Genomic DNA, 16,380 nt, shown 5'->3' with positions numbered 1-16,380 from the left:
GACCCTAGAACACCAAACGAAGCCCAATGGCTGCTAATGTCAACGGCCTTAATGACTGCATGAAGCTGAGTGCAGTGTTGGGATTTGCCAAGCATCATGTCCCTGGTGTGCTCTTACTTTAAGAAATGTACCTCCCAGGTACTCGATGTCCATTCCTGGCTCCATGCAGATTTGAAAAGGTATGCTATGCGGGCCACACCAGGGCTCTCTAGCAGTGGCTGTTCTTCTTCGTAAACACCTTCTCATAGTCGTTTCCCGTAGTTCACAGGATTCACAGGGCCGTTGAGGGGGTGATCAATCAGCAGCCCCATAATCTGCTGAGTGTCTACATTCCTCCCCAGCTGCCCAGCCCTATGTTGGCAGCAGTGCAACAGGTCCTGTTGGGGTTTCACTAGGGGTCACCATCGTGGGTGGGGCTTCAAGATGCCAATTTCATCCACAGCGCATAGTTCTAGGACCTGGACTGGGCCCCAGCCCTCAGCCTCCCGTCTTGAGAAGTAGACAGCTAGCCTCAGTCTTTGTGATGTCTGGTGCACCTGCCAGCTCCATATTCAAGCCTTCACTCATACCTCTGTGGCATATACCCTTAGCCGCCGTATTGAAAATGTTTTTATGCCCGCAAACAATTTGCCTCTCACTAGGGGTGCAAGATTCTTCCTCGCGGTACTTCAGGCCACGCCCAAATGACTGACTACCTTGGCCGCGAGGTGCCTGGTCTAGTGACTCATTGTGTGGCACCATGTGGATAACCTTCTTGGAGGGAAATGTGTGCTTAGTGGCTTTGTGGGGAGACTTTGGGCCACCGGCAAGGTGCTTATGAGGAGGATTTGCTTCACGCACTTCTGCAGCAAAGACCGGCAGAAGGCATCACAGATTGTGGGTCTGTAGGCGTGCATACCACAGGCAGAGGCAGAGTCCACTGCAGAGACTGGCGAACCATGTCAGCCCACACTGGATAGGCTCTCGCTGCAGCAACTTTGCCTAGATGAAGCCAGACAGTGTTGAGTGGCCTCACAAAGCAGGGTCTATGGTTGGAGACAGATTGGGCAAGCTCCTTTATTGGCTCGCATCTCGAAGTCTGGCGCATAAAGTGTTGCCTAGTATCCGGATCCCTGAGTGGGGATTGTTAACTGTTGGATTTTTTTTTTGTTGCAGGGTCATCCCTAAACTTTTTCCCTTTCTCCTAACATTTTCTCTGACATGGTGTTGGTGGTTTTAGGCCTCTGGGCACTTTAGCACTGCTGTCCAGTGTAAAGTGTGTGCGCTCCCTGTGTTACTTATGGTAAGATTGGTGTACACATGTTTGGCCTATTTAATTTACGTGTCAATCCCTTGTAAAGTGGTATCTCAAGAACCCAGGGCTGGTAAATTTAATGCTACTGGTGTGCTTGCAGCACTGATTGCGCCACCCACCAAAGTAGCCTTTCAAACCTATCTCAGGTCTCTTTCTGACTTGGTCCCTGTATAAAAAGTGGTTTGAATCTCAGAAGGACATGAAAGATTTAAAACTAGGACCGACCTCCTACAGGTGAAAGCTGGAAAAAATCTACAAAGAATTAGAAACAAATAATTTTGTGTGAAAATGTTTTTTTAAAAATCACTTGCTATAATATCTAGGTTTTAACCAGATGTGTACAAGTGTTGCACACTTTGCAACCTTCCAAAGCGCTTTTGGAATAGCAACCCGCGCAAACTTGAATGTGCAACATCTCACTACAAATTGATTGTGAGGGTACCACTGGCTGGAAATAAAGGGTGGTGGCAGGCAAGAAGAATCCCAGACATCAACATTTTGAAACGTGATCTCTTCATCCCCAGAATCCCCCTACCCCCCTTTCCAACCACTGCGCCTAGCCTTGCAAATGCCAGAGAGCATGTCAATCTAATCTGCAAAAAATATCTGAATGCCCCCACTCTCAGCAGTCTATCATATACACAAAGTGAATTGTTTACTTCATATTGCATACATTGGCGTGCCTTCAACCGACACTATTACGACACTTCTTTTCCAACTTTAAAAGTGTCGAGTAGTATGTACGCAACATATGAATGTTGTGCGGCGCCTCTTGAAGCTTCGATTTTGCTAAGTGTTTTCACATGCTCATTGCCCAGGGCTGCACACCACAGATTCCACGCTGCCGGTTTACCTCCTCCCACGATGACCGCATCGTACTTCAGTTTTAATTGCCCTGTTGCCCTGGAGTGGTTCCTGGAGCTGAACTTGGACACCTGTGGCCAGCATCGGATTCGCTCCACTAACCAAGCACCTCCTGTGGCAGTCATTAGTTCACACCAGGTAGGGCTGCTGTGCTGCTGGACGTGGACGCTCAGGCTGCCTGCCTTGGAGCCTTTGCACTTTAGCATCGGCGACAGCTTGCGCCCCATAGCAAATCAACAGTCATGTCACGTGTCTTGTGCACATGAACTTGAGTGTAGAAGGAAGCAGCAGCGTAGCAGGAGCAGTAGCAGTGAATGAGGCCTCACGGCAGGGACTAAGGCGGGCACATTGCCAACCTACTCGGTTGAGGCAGACACTCTCAATTCTAAAATGAAAATGGCTTTATTGTAGGTGCCTCCCGCCTAAATTTGCCTCTGTTGGAATAGAAGACAATGAGAAACATGCATTTCCCCAGATTGAAACTTTTGCCATGTATGCACAGGCCCCTGCAGCACTGCAAATACGAGGGAGGTGGAGGGGGGAAGCGGCGGCATTCAACCTAAGCTCTATGCGTTTCTGTGAGCAGAGACGTTTAAGGTATGGGCAAAGTGGGCTTTGGCCCAAGGCCCCAGCCTTTCAAGAACCATCTCTGTTCTGCAGAGAGTCATGTCCTTATGACCTTGAATACTTTAACAGCTTGTTATAAATAGAGTTTTTCTATTATTTATTTTTAATGTGTGACATTTGCAGGCAAAATGTGTTTATATTTTATGCAACATCCATATAAAAAGTTTCTTTTAGATCAATACAGGACCTCGCATATGTGAAATGGGAGGGTATCACGGAGATTTTTTGCAGTAATATTAGTGGGCTACTGAAATCACACATCACCATCCCTGAATATCAGATGTAAATACATTTAAAATGTGACCAAAGAGGGCATGAAAGAGCTGAAACTGGACCATAAAATCAAAGCAGTTCCCAACAGGGGCCCCAAAATACATTTGGCCCAGGGCCCCCATAATCCTTTAAACGCCCCTGTATGTGAGGTATGTGAGTCTTAGGGATTGTTGTCTGCTGCTGGCACCGACTAGCTGTCTCCTTTGGGCTGGCTCAACTCTACATTCCCCCTGAGGACCTGCAAACGCTGTCCTTCGCACTTCCTGGCTGCTTCACAGCAGTGGCTGACTCGTGGCCTAGGGCGTGTCCTGGTGTGACTCAGCAGAGCCGAGTGAGATCCTGTACCCAGTCACTGGAGTCTCTCATGGGTAATACCTGGACCCTAGAACACCAAACGAAGCCCGATGGCTGCTAATGTCAACGGCCTTAATGACTGCATGAAGCTGAGTGCAGTGTTGGGATTTGCCAAGCATCATGTCCCTGGTGTGCTCTTACTTTAAGAAATATACTTCCCAGGTACTCGATGTCCATTCCTGGCTCCATGCAGATTTGAAAAGGTATACTATGCGGGCCACACCTGGGCTCTCTAGAAGTGGCTGTTCTTCTTCATAAACACCTTCTCATAGTCGTTTCCCGTAGTTCACAGGATTCACAGAGCCGTTGAGGGGTGATCAATCAGCAGCCCCATAATCTGCTGAGTGTCTACATTCCTCCCCAGCTGCCCAGCCCTATGTTGGCAGCAGTGCAACAGGTCCTGTTGGGGTTTCACTTGGGGTCACCATCGTGGGTGGGGCTTCAAGATGCCAATTTCATCCACAGCGCATAGTTCTAGGACCTGGACTGGGCCCCAGCCCTCAGCCTCCCGTCTTGAGAAGTAGACAGCTAGCATCAGTCTTTGTGATGTCTGGTGTACCTGACAGCTCCATATTCAAGCCTTCACTCATACCTCTGTGGCATATACCCTTAGCCGCCGTATTGAAAATGTTTTTATGCCCGCAAACAATTTGCCTCTCACTAGGGGTGCAAGATTCTTCCTCACGGTACTTCAGGCCACGCCCAAATGACTGACTACCTGGGCCGCGAGGTGCCTGGTCTAGTGACTCATTGTGTGGCACCATGTGGATAACCTTCTTGGAGGGAAATGTGTGCTTAGTGGCTTTGTGGGGAGACTTTGGGCCACCGGCAAGGTGCTTATGAGGAGGATTTGCTTCACGCACTTCTGCAGCAAAGACCGGCAGAAGGCATCACAGATTGTGGGTCTATAGGCGTGCATACCACAGGCAGAGGCCGAGTCCTCTGCAGAGACTGGCGAACCATGTCAGCCCACACTGGATAGGCTCTCGCTGCAGCAACTTTGCCTAGATGAAGCCAGACAGTGTTGAGTGGCCTCACAAAGCAGGGTCTATGGTTGGAGACAGATTGGGCAAGCTCCTTTATTGGCTCGCATCTCGAAGTCTGGCGCATAAAGTGTTGCCTAGTATCCGGATTCCTGAGTGGGGATTGGTAACTGTTGGATTTTGTTTTGTTGCAGGGTCATCCCTAAACTTTTTCCCTTTCTCCTAACATTTTCTCTGACATGGTGTTGGTGGTTTTAGGCCTCTGGGCATTTTAGCACTGCTGTCCAGTGTAAAGTGTGTGCGCTCCCTGTGTTACTTATGGTATGATTGGTGTACACATGTTTGGCCTATTTAATTTACGTGTCAATCCCTTGTAAAGTGGTATCTCAAGAACCCAGGGCTGGTAAATTAAATGCTACTGGTGTGCTTGCAGCACTGATTGCGCCACCCACCAAAGTAGCCTTTCAAACCTATCTCAGGTCTCTGCATTTGCAGTGCCTGTGCGCTCAGTGTCACTGTCGCCGCTGTGATGTGGCACCTAAAGTGTGTGCCATGTCTGTGACCCCACTTTTACTACATGTCATTCACCCCTAAGGTAGGCCCTAGCTAGCCCTATGGACAGGGTGCATTGTAGGTAGAAGATAGAACATGTACCTTAAGTGCGTGACATGTCCTGGTAGTGACAAAGAGCCATTTTGGTTTCTCACTACTGTGGGGCTGCCCTCCCATAGGAATGCATTGGGGATTCCCTGGGCCCAGCTGTGCCCCTTGGACCTTTTCATGCGTTTTCCAGGAACCAGAGGACTATAGCGCCTGGAGAGCGCTCACTCTTTAACTTTTAGGATGAGAGGGGCATTTATTTTTGCTTAGCTTTGCAGTGTAGATCTGCGACTGGTTTGAGGGAATCCCAACGTAGGGATTTCCGTGCATTTGGCGCCTTTTCGGCAGGAGCCCACCCCGCATTGTGGTGCTTAGCGGGAGCCTACCCCACTTTATGAATATTCTAAGCGGTGGGTACCCACACCACATTGTGATGCCTTTTCGCGGGTGCCCACCCCGCTTATGATATTGACCACGGGTGGTGCCCACCCCGCTTTTCGTGAGGATGACAGTGGTGCCCACCCTGCTTTGTGCCATGGATGTTTGCGGGTGCCCACCCCGCTTTGATGATTCACTTGGTGAGCTGGTGCCCACCCCGCAATAGTCCTTATTTAAAATGGGAGCCTACCCCGTATTGCCGCTGCAGTGAAAAAGTGCCGCCGGCCGACACAGCGTGACCCGAAAACCAGGCGAGCTGCCTGCTGCCGAGGGCGTCGGGAGCATCACAGGCTCCACCATGATGACCAGTGTCCCAGGAAGGGGACTGGGAAAAGAGTCGAGTTTCCCCTGCCATTGAGGGAGTTCAGAGGAGTCCCAAGCAGAGAGCTTAGTGAGTGGGGCTGGCTGGGGGAGTGAGGCACTGTGTCCGTGCCTCTTCTGTGTGGCTATTTTTACAGCTGCCCTGCCTGATAGAGTGCAGCTACAACGATGGGGGCCGTTTTGATTTAGAGAGCTCGAGTGGGGGCTCGAGGGCACAGTTGTGCCAGGGCCCCTTTACTTTACTCACAGATATGCCGCATCAGCGCGGGCAGCTGTAACTTTTAGCAGCATTTTGTGATAGAAGTCCCTGAGTGGGACAGGAGAGGCACAGTGGTGCCAGGCCTTTTTGTTTATTCACAGCTGTGCCACACCAGCGCGGGCAGCTGCAACGGTTTGCTATATTTGTTACAGAGTCCCAGTGGGAACCAACCCAGAGGGCACAGTGAGTGACCATGCCCACATTTTGTTTCACAGCTGCACAGCAATTAGTGGCCGCTGCAACGTTTAGGCTGCACAATTGCGCACTTTTGGATTCTGCTGCATTGGCAGCACGCCCTGACATTATGGACGTATGGCATTTGAGCCCTCTGAGAAGACCCGTTGGCCAGGGGGACAGTGTTAGGTTGATAGGGCGCCAGGCCCTAATGTGATTTATGTGGTGCCCAGGAAATGTGATTTATGTATAGGCTTTCCGGAATTCGGTTTAATCCGATTGTGCCCGATAATACCCTACCGACTCAAAATCAGCAGACCCGGTTTAAACCGAGTGTAACTGATTTTTCAAATTTGTTGCACCGCTTGGCCACTTGAGGGCGCCAGAACTGTACAAACATACTGGTTCTGTACTGAAAACTGCACTTTAGAAACTAACGGCAATGTAAGTCACCCCCATTAAACTAGGGGTGACAAATTGGTTTAGCAAGGTTGGTGGGCGGGATCATTTATTTACATTGCTGTCCGGACTATGGCCCTTTCACACCTCATCACAATGCAGAAGATGGCAATGACGAGACGACTATCACAAGTGCTCCAAAACCCAGCAGGTAAGCTCTCCAAGGGAGCTATTTAATCCCACTTTTCACCCTCTCCTTCTGTGCCTCCACTTGGAACAATGACTATGCACTCAGAAGAGAGATGTAAACTTCAATGTGCTACTCGAGGGCTCCTGCATCCAACTGGCGGTGATAAGCCAGGGGCGCCTCTTCTCTGAGGCAGTCAGCGGGGTATAGAAAATTTTTGGGGGAAGGGAAGGGGTACTATCATCTAATACTGGTACCCAAGTGCCTTGGGTACTTGTTACTTCATCCAACAGAACTGACCAAGTAATCAGTCTCTACAGAGGAAGCTCGAGCGAGCCGTGAAATGCGTACTCCAGGAGTGAGGACAAGGTTTGAAACCAGAGAAGAGACAGTAATCAGACACACAGAAAGGTAAATCTAGCAAGGGCTACACCTTTTGAAAATAATGGAATATGGAGTGCATTTAAGTATGTTAGGGGATGCTCGTGGATTGAAGTAAAATGCAAATAAAACTTGTAAATCCTAGCATTTCTGGGGACATTTCCTGGAAGCCCATGGGGGAGTGGAGGGTATCCGTCACTGCAGAGCAAGGGGAATATTGAAATGTGCATCAAAACCGGTGGGAAAGACTTGCCACACCATCGCCCAGTAACTGTTTTCCAGTTATAACTGGGTCAAGGGGATATTGAAAATCATTCACAACAGGATGGGCATCTGTCACATTGTGTTGTAGTCGGTTACTGGAGACGTAATAATCCTGTATAAACCTGAGATTTACCGAGCATGTTATTTCACCTGATGCAAACATAATCTGCAGTATATTAGTATGGAGACTATGCTTCTTCTGATTTTTAAATCCTGGCCCCCACCTCCTCAGGCTATAACCCACATTGTCAGAATATACGAGTTCTCTTTTGAGGCACTTACTTGTGCAACCCAGTGTGTTTCTTTTATTTTTTGTCAGTTTGCATGTGATGTTTAGCCTGACAATCGCAAGGCTTTTTTTGGATTCGTATAAGACACCTCTTCCTTTCATTTTGTTAACCTACGATTATTTCTGTCATCCAGAATTTATGATGAACATGCGTTCTTAAATATTGACAAGAAATGAAGGTGATTATTTTTAGGTTGTTACCTGGATGTTTTAACTTTGAACCCTTGGTTTTTCACTTCTCAATGTAGTGGAATGTGGAGTGATAAGCCACATATATTGTAGGTATTTCCAAATCAAATTCTTATTCTTCCTCGACTGTCCCAACAGGCTTTCTTTGTTTTAACAAAAGCAAAATGTATCTTTCCTTACATCATTGCTAGAAGAGCGTAACTTAGCACAAGAGTTCCCAACAACGACATCCATTGCACATTTTCAGGACTACGATGCATTAGGTTAATACATTTAATTTATTTTATGTAACTTTATGTGGATGTTCTGAACATCTGACTGTGATTTTGGCCTTCTTCACCTATGGTGGACACTTCTGTTTTACATAATGCCGACTGTCAATCATTATCGTATCTACAGCATTACTGAGACTTTGCTTCCATACTTGGTAATGGGTTGACATTGCTGCTCGCGGTGTGAGACATTTTGACCCCAATAACTAGCCCATTTTCCGCACAGACATTTCTGCACCCACACTAGTTTTTAAACTGGATAGTATGCTTAATATTGTAGCCCCAGCTCCCTGTGCTTTCAGAGCTCAGTGAACAAACGACAGAGACATGCCCTAGTGCAATGTTGAACCAGTTTACACCATGCCGATCGGGAATCTGTTTTACAAATGTGCACCAGCATGCACATGCACATGAAATGAAATGAAATGAAATTTGATTTGTAGAGCGCATGGCTGCCCGAAAGCGTCCCAGCGCTTGCTTAGGGAACCCGTCCTGGTATTCCCCTGCGAGATAACCCATTACTGGGCATCCCCAAGGTGAAAGCCAGGCATCCCGCTGCGAGGGGCCATTGTGGAGATTAAGCAAGCTATTGCCCAGAGTTACAGAGTGGGACTCCATGATTGGAATAGGCACCGAGGCGAGAATTGTCAGGTCTGGGGAAATTTGAGCCCAAGACCCGCCGAGGCAGGGAATTGAACCCTGGTCCGGGCCAGACCTCTGCATCATGGTCTGCCGCTCCAACCACTTGAGCCACACTTCTCCACATGACCAAAGACTCACTGATGAAGTATTGTATGGTCTAATACAATAAGTTTGATTTTTTTTAAATGTATTTGGACTGCTTAAACACTGTACATGCACTGTGTATATGACATGCACTATCAGTGCAGAAAGCAAGCAATAATAAAAGCAAAACGTTCCATAAACACCCAAAAAACACTGTTTCTGTGGTTTTAAATGGCGCGAAAATGTGTAACCACTGATAACCACTGTTTTATTAAGGTATTGAAGTCACTGGAAAACACTGAAAAAACCCCACCAGAATTCACCAAAAATAGAAACTGAAAACAGGAAAGCCTATTTATGTACCCTGATTTGTGCCTCTAATATGATCTATGATTATGAGGTTATTTGCGTACTGTGTTTATGTTTAGGAGGTTATTCTCTAATCTGTGGTTTATGCTTGTGAGGTTATTCTCTACTGTGATTTATGCCTCTAATGTGACTTGTGATTAGGAGGTTATGGTCTAATATGTTTAGGCTTATGAGGTTGGCACAGAATGTATTTTACACCTAATGTGAGGCTGATTGCATAATATGATTTATGGTGCAGGATATAATGCTTAGTACGGTGTTTTGCAAGTAATTATTGGTTGTGTTCTACATTTACTATTTTTACTTTTACAATTGGCCCTGTCATGTGTATATAATTCCCGGTAAATAGTTCCTAGTGCCAGTTGGCATAGTATATTGTGTGATTACTATTTTAATGTGTTTATGATAATACAAAGGCTATTTTCATATATAACCTTGTGTGGAGTTCCTTTTATGGTGTGCCTAGTGTGTTGCTGCTGTGTGTGTTGCGCAAACGCTTTACACATTGCCTCTGGGATAAGCCTGACTGCTCGTGCCAAGCTACCAAGGGGGTGAGCAGGGGTTATCTTCAGCGTGTAACTTCCTTGCCCTGACTAGAGTGGTGGTTTCTGCCTGCTTAGGGGCAAGCACCAGCCAATCAGAGATCCCATTTCTTACAATAACTAAGACAAGGGACATTGTGACGCCAGTTGCAGATTATTACTGTGTATTATACGCACACCACCCTAGGCCACAGCGTGAGTACTCCTGACCTTTGGTTGTTGATTTGCCACTGCACTCTCTCATGTCGGCAGCCACCACAGAGCCGGATGAACCTTTGAACTCGGGCAAGACTCTGGGACTTGATGGTTTCCCAGTAGAATAAGAAATATTGTACCGCTCTAACAACCCACCTGTTGGCATTTTACAATGACGCAATAATCAAAGGTTGTATCCCGACAGAACTCAACAAAGCAACTATTGTGGTCCTGCACAATGCCAGGTAATCCCATGTGGATTGCGCATCCAACTGTCCAATCTCCCTCATCAACTCTGAGATCAAAATCTAGGTCAAAGTACCGGCCAATCTCCTACTTTGGTTTCTCCCTGCTTTTAACCATCTTGAGCAATGTGGATTCATGCCTCATCAAGGCACATGCCACTGCATCTGCAGAATGCAAGCGGCAGTGGCTTACCGTCATCTACTACCTGGCTCTAATGCTCTTATTCTTATAGACTGTGAGAAATGTTTTGATTTCCTTGACTGGTATTTTCTTTGGGATGTTTTGGCTCAAATGGGCATTGGACCCCCATTTATATCCTATGTTCAGACTTTATATGCTGGCCCCATGGCGCAGATGAATGTGAATGGCTCTCTCTCATTCAGAGGGGGAAAACAGGGCTGTCCCCCCTCCTCTTTGCCCTCGCAGTTGAGCCCTTGGTTACATGGGTCCACTGTGACGCACATCTTCGGGGGTAGCAGTGGGGGATGGGTGCAGAGGAAGACCACATCATGCTTTATGCTGACAATGTGCTGCTTTTCCTGAACAATTGAGAGGTAATAGGCCCTCAAATACTACACATGCTTGACCTTTATGGCCAGGCATCTGGCCTACTGGTTAACCACTCAAAGTTAAACACCACTCGTATACATCTCCTCTCTCCTTGTTCTGGCAATGTCTCTGAATCTGACGCCCCTGGTGATCCGCATGAGTAAAGATCCAGAGCAGTGGTCCTCTCTCTCCCTCAATATCATGGGCAGGACCACCTTGTTTAAAATCATGGTGCTTCAGCGCTTCCTGTATGTTCTGCAGACCTTTTCCCATACCATCACCAGAGTCTGGTTACGCTACATACAGACCATGATGGGACCCTTCCTATGGGCGCATCGGGTTCCACATATAGCATTTGGTACGTGTGTACAGTCCACTTTTGATGGCAGGCCAGGCAGCGGCCGACCTCCACCTCTGCTGCTGGGCCTTGCAACTTGTGGTCCTGAATTATTGGTTATTCGGAGGTCAAGAGGACCTGGCATACCCTGCGGAGACGTCCCTTATGTCATGTGATGTGATTATAGATTTATGGGTCTCCGATTCCCCGTTCTCTCCCAGGCTTGACCAAAGTGATTTTCATGGCGTATCCCTCGGCCATGAAATCGACCTGCTGGAGGGGTAGGGTTACTCTCCAGACACCTCTGTAGAAGGGTACTTTGCTCCATCAAGTGGCTGGCTTAGAAAGGTTTTGAAGGTGGGATCCGATCTGCCTTTCATGTCTGGGTGATGTATGGCAGGGTTCAGTTATACAGTCCTTCTCAGACTTGCAGACCAACTTTCAAAGACACCATTCCCAGTTCTTTAGATTTTTGCAGCTTGGCAACACCATAGGTACTCCTTGGACATGGTCCCTGAATTTAGTTCGATGAAACACAAGGCTTTTAAGGATCCACTGGGGCAGGAAAGGTTCTCTCAAATACACCACTCCCTGGTCACTAACTCTCAGGACTAACTTACTCTCCTCCGCACCCCGTGGGAGGCCTGGGTTTGTGCTCTGGAGGACAGGGAATGGAGGGAGGCGCTCATGGCCCCGGAAATGTTGACCATTTCATCCCGACTTCGGTTGATTCCAGTAAATATCTTGCACACTACATATCTGATTCTGCTGAGGTGGTGGAGGACGAGCAAGCACTCATCACCCTTATGTCATAAATGTGGAGCAGAATAGGCAGACTTCTATCACGTGATCAAGTTGTGCCCCATTATGCACAAATATTGGTCCTGATTTCAGGTGGGGCTTGTCAGGAGTGTTGGCCCTTTCACTGTTCAGCACGGATTGACCACCAGGGCCTGTTGAAGGACCTGGGTAGGAGGGGCCCTTAGGGATGTATCGTGGGTCTAGGTTTGCTTCTTGGGAAAAGGGATATAGCCCGGAACTGGACCTCAGCTGCTGCCCTGAATTTGTTGGCCTAGCAGCGGGCAATGGACTGGTGTTTCAAAATGGAGGAACTCATATATACAGCCCGGGCCTGCCCACACAAGCATTGAACGATATGGGGTCCTTGGGGAGATTACTTTGGGCTCCAGGGAATGTAAGATTTATCCTAATGAGGTACTTTGACCAGCATGTCGCAGCCGATCGTGTTGCTTTGCTTGATTTGTTATATGTGTTTGTTGGTTGTCTTGAAAATCCAATATAATTATTTTATTTAAAAAAATTCTTCTATAGTTTTTGAGTTTCAACATTTATGATATTTTACACAGACATAAATCATAGATGAATATCCATTAGGTGCAAGAAAAAAGTTATTTGCTAGATACTCTGGCACTTGTGGAATACAGCCAGCATATGTTTCACAGTGAAAAACCTCTTCTTCAATGCTTTAAGAATACATTCCAGGCAACTGAATATTCATAAAAGTTTCCCCATAATACTATGCTTTTTAACTTCATGAACACACTGGCTACTTGTTAAATTGGTTAAATTCTTCATTTGTGTGTTGTTTTATCATGTATATTTACACCACATTATTTCTTATTTTCAGGCTCTTTCAAAATGCATAATCTCCCGGAAATGTGAGTAATTATTGAGAGACAAGTTAGATGCACATTATGGATATTGCCATTGTTGAGCCTGCACATATGGTATTCATTCATATGGTATTCATTGATATCATATTCACCTATTCCAAAACTATATAAGAATAAAAGGGGCCTTCCCTGACGGAAGATCATCAGTCAAAATAGTGATAAATGTTTAGAGGCTTTGTCTTCGAGTGGGGGACAAGTTCCTTTGTCCAGTGGCACCAGTGAAGCCTGTGAGGAGGTCATCACTAGCTAATTACTAGCCATCCGGCTTAGCAGCAAACCTTCAAAAAAGCCAACCAAGGCCTTATAACAATGGATTAATTTGGTAGATACTGTCTAAAGTGCCACCTAGGTACATGCTGGTTAAACCTCGAAACCATCGTCATGTCAGGGTTAAAAAGCATTGAGTTTGGCCCCAAACACAAAAGAAATCAGCCGGGCCATCATGGAGCTGGACATATAGATCATGCCTATATGCCAGCCCATGTTATCCGATGGACCGCTGGTCACATCTAGTAGAATTACGTTTGGAATGCTACCACAGGTCAATATATGCTTGCACATATATTTCCACACAAATAATTCAATGCACCCTGCCTCCTGGACTATAGGAGGCCTACTTTAGGTGTGACTGACATATATTAAATGAAGTGAGGTGACCCTGGCACACATGGTGTGTGCAGGGTTGAACTAGAGCAGGCAAGCTGCTTGTGCAGGACTGATAAGAAAGACCTATGGTTTACTTCGGTCACTTACGGTGACACATTACGTGCTGCAGCTCTAGTACCCCTTTTACCTCCCTGCCCTGTTTACTACTGGTTCCATATTAGGGCCTTACAGGGGTGTAAAAGTAATTGCAAAAGTGGAAGTACTAATTCACATTTACAGTTTAAGGGAAAGAGCACTGGTGCTGAGCCTGATTAGCAGGACCCAACACACTTTCAGATCAATCACCACAGCTTTTAGCATCAAAAAGTGGGGGAGGGGGACCATCCAAAAAGGACACTTTACAACAGTCACTGAACCTCAGTCTTCAAACCAGTGATGCCAAATGTTGTATTTTACCATGTAATGAAGACAAGCCACCATGCCAGGAGGTTTAGAGATACAAACACTCTGACCTTACTAATATTTAGGGCACATCTACCTGTATTAAGAGTGATGTACCAACATTAGCAAAAGATCCCAGCAATCATTCAGCAGACGAATTAGACATTTTCATGGTCACTTCAAAGTTGATGAAAACACATGCTGATACTACTAATGACCTGCCTTTTCCAAAGTGTGAACAAAGTAAGCATGGGCGGAAAATCCGTTTCGCTCGCGGATTTTGCGGATTTTCGGTAAATTCGCAATCCGCGAGATTCGCGAATCTCCCGCAAAATCCGCAAATCCGCGAGCAGCGGATTTTATGGCTTGCTCGCACTGTTCGCGTGAGTTCGCGGCTTCCCAGTACAACTTCGCGCCCCGCGAATAAGCGCTAAATTGCAGAAATACGATCTTAGCAAAACTGAAACTACTTACCAGGTTCAAAAGTTCAGGCTCATCATTAGTAGCCATTTCCTGTAGTGCTTCCTGAGGGGCCCCTCCAGAGTTCAGTTGCCTACTTGCAACTAATATGTGACCCAGCTCTGAACCTCAGAATAGTTACACATATGCCACAAAGGTCCTGAATTACAGCTAAGGGAGACAAGCAGGAGCCAGGCTGGAAGTTCAAATCCATTAATCAGCCCCTAATTCATTATTGTCAGTTGGGGCAGGGCAGGTGTTGTAACTAATTTTGCAACAATGAAAGCACTTAGCAAGTGCAAAAGATCACTAATCAGGAAGCACTAAGGAAGCAGGTGCCAGCTAAAAAAATATTCTGTGACACATTAATCAGCCCCAAATTAATTCAGGTCACTTGAGGCAGGGAAGGTGTGCTTTGCTTTGCCACAATAATGTAAAACTGGACAACCAGAGGGTGCTGTGATGAAACAGAGGGTGGCATGGGTGGGCCAGAGGGTGGCATGAGTAGTCAGAGAGTGGCAGTGGTGACAGAGAGTGTCAGTGATGAAGAAGAGTGTCCCAAACAGGCCGGACACGTAGAAACAACAAGTTCGCAAAACTTGCGACCCGACAGGTAAGTTTGCGTTTTGCGAAATTGTACAAAACCCTCGCGAACTGGCAGAAACACGCGCGAACACAAAAAAAAAAATCCGCAAATTCGCGAGAATTTGCGGATTTTGCGAATTGCGAGTTCGCAAATCCGCAAAATTCGCGAACGCGAGATTCGCAAAATTCGCCCATGCTTAGAACAAAGGCCCATGTGTACTAAGGCATTTTACATTTCTTAAATGTACAAGCCGCTATTTTGGGCCTTTAGAAAATGTAAAATGCTATTTTCCTATGTACCTTGTAAAAATCGCATATTGGAAATATCTAAATAGGAGAAGCCGGACGCACTCCTGCTCACCGAGACCTGGTTGACTGCAGACTCTCTCCCTGACATCCTGGCGGCCCTCCCCCCAGACTACTACATCATTCGTGCCGACTGCCCAGGCAACCGCCCTGGGGGTGTGGTGGCTGCCATAATCTCTAAACGCTTCAATTTCATTTCTACATCCTCCCTCTCCCTCCCGGGAGTAGACAATCTAATCTTCAGCTTAAAAACTGACATAGGAGCCTTAACACTCCTTCTCCTTTATCGTCCCCCCAACCTATGCCCTCTTTTGCGGCCACCCTGACCGAAAAGCTGATCAACCTACTCACCTCTAACCCAAGATTCGCCCTCCTCGGCGACCTCAACTACTGGTTCAACGACGTCAACGCCGGGCCCCACGCCTCAGAGGTTTTCGAAGCTCTCACTAGCCTCAACCTGACTCAACAAATCACTTCACCTACTCACATCAAGGGCCACACCCTGGACCAGATCTGGACTCAAAACCTAACTCTCTTCTCTCTCCCATCCGTCTCCCCCTGCACCTGGTCAGACCACTACCTAATCGATACCACCTTCACCGTCAGTGGCCGAACCTCCGCCCCTCTGATGGCCGGCGGCCTTTGGCGCAAATGGAGTTCTAATGACTCCCAAGGCTTCCACGCGACCCTATCCGACACCCGGCCTGCCCTCAACCTGCCAACCAACATCGACAAGCTGGAAAGCGATATCGGCACCTGGCTGAAGTCAGCCACTGACCAATTTGCCCCTTAACCAAATTCCCCCCCGACCAGACACCACAACTCCCACAGATGGTTCACGAACGACCTCAAAAAACTCAAAGTGAAGGTACGCCAGCTGGAAAGGACATGGCGACGAAACTACTCTGAATCAGATAGACTGCAATACACCCTAGCCCGAAGAGATTACAAAATTGCAATCTCCTCAGCTAAATCAGCCCACTTCTCTAACCGAATCTCATCCGCGGACAACAAATCAAAGGAAGTTTTTAAAATCATGAATGAACTCACCTCCGACGACAGAACTCTCCCAGGTCAAACCCCCACCCAAGGAACCTGCGACGCTCTCAATCTCTTTTTTATTGAGAAAATCAATAAAATCAAAGCCTCGATCACCA

The sequence above is a fragment of the Lissotriton vulgaris genome, chromosome 5 (assembly GCF_964263255.1).
Source record: "Lissotriton vulgaris chromosome 5, aLisVul1.2, whole genome shotgun sequence".
Taxonomy (NCBI): domain Eukaryota; kingdom Metazoa; phylum Chordata; class Amphibia; order Caudata; family Salamandridae; genus Lissotriton; species Lissotriton vulgaris.
This window is presented reverse-complemented; position numbering follows the sequence as displayed.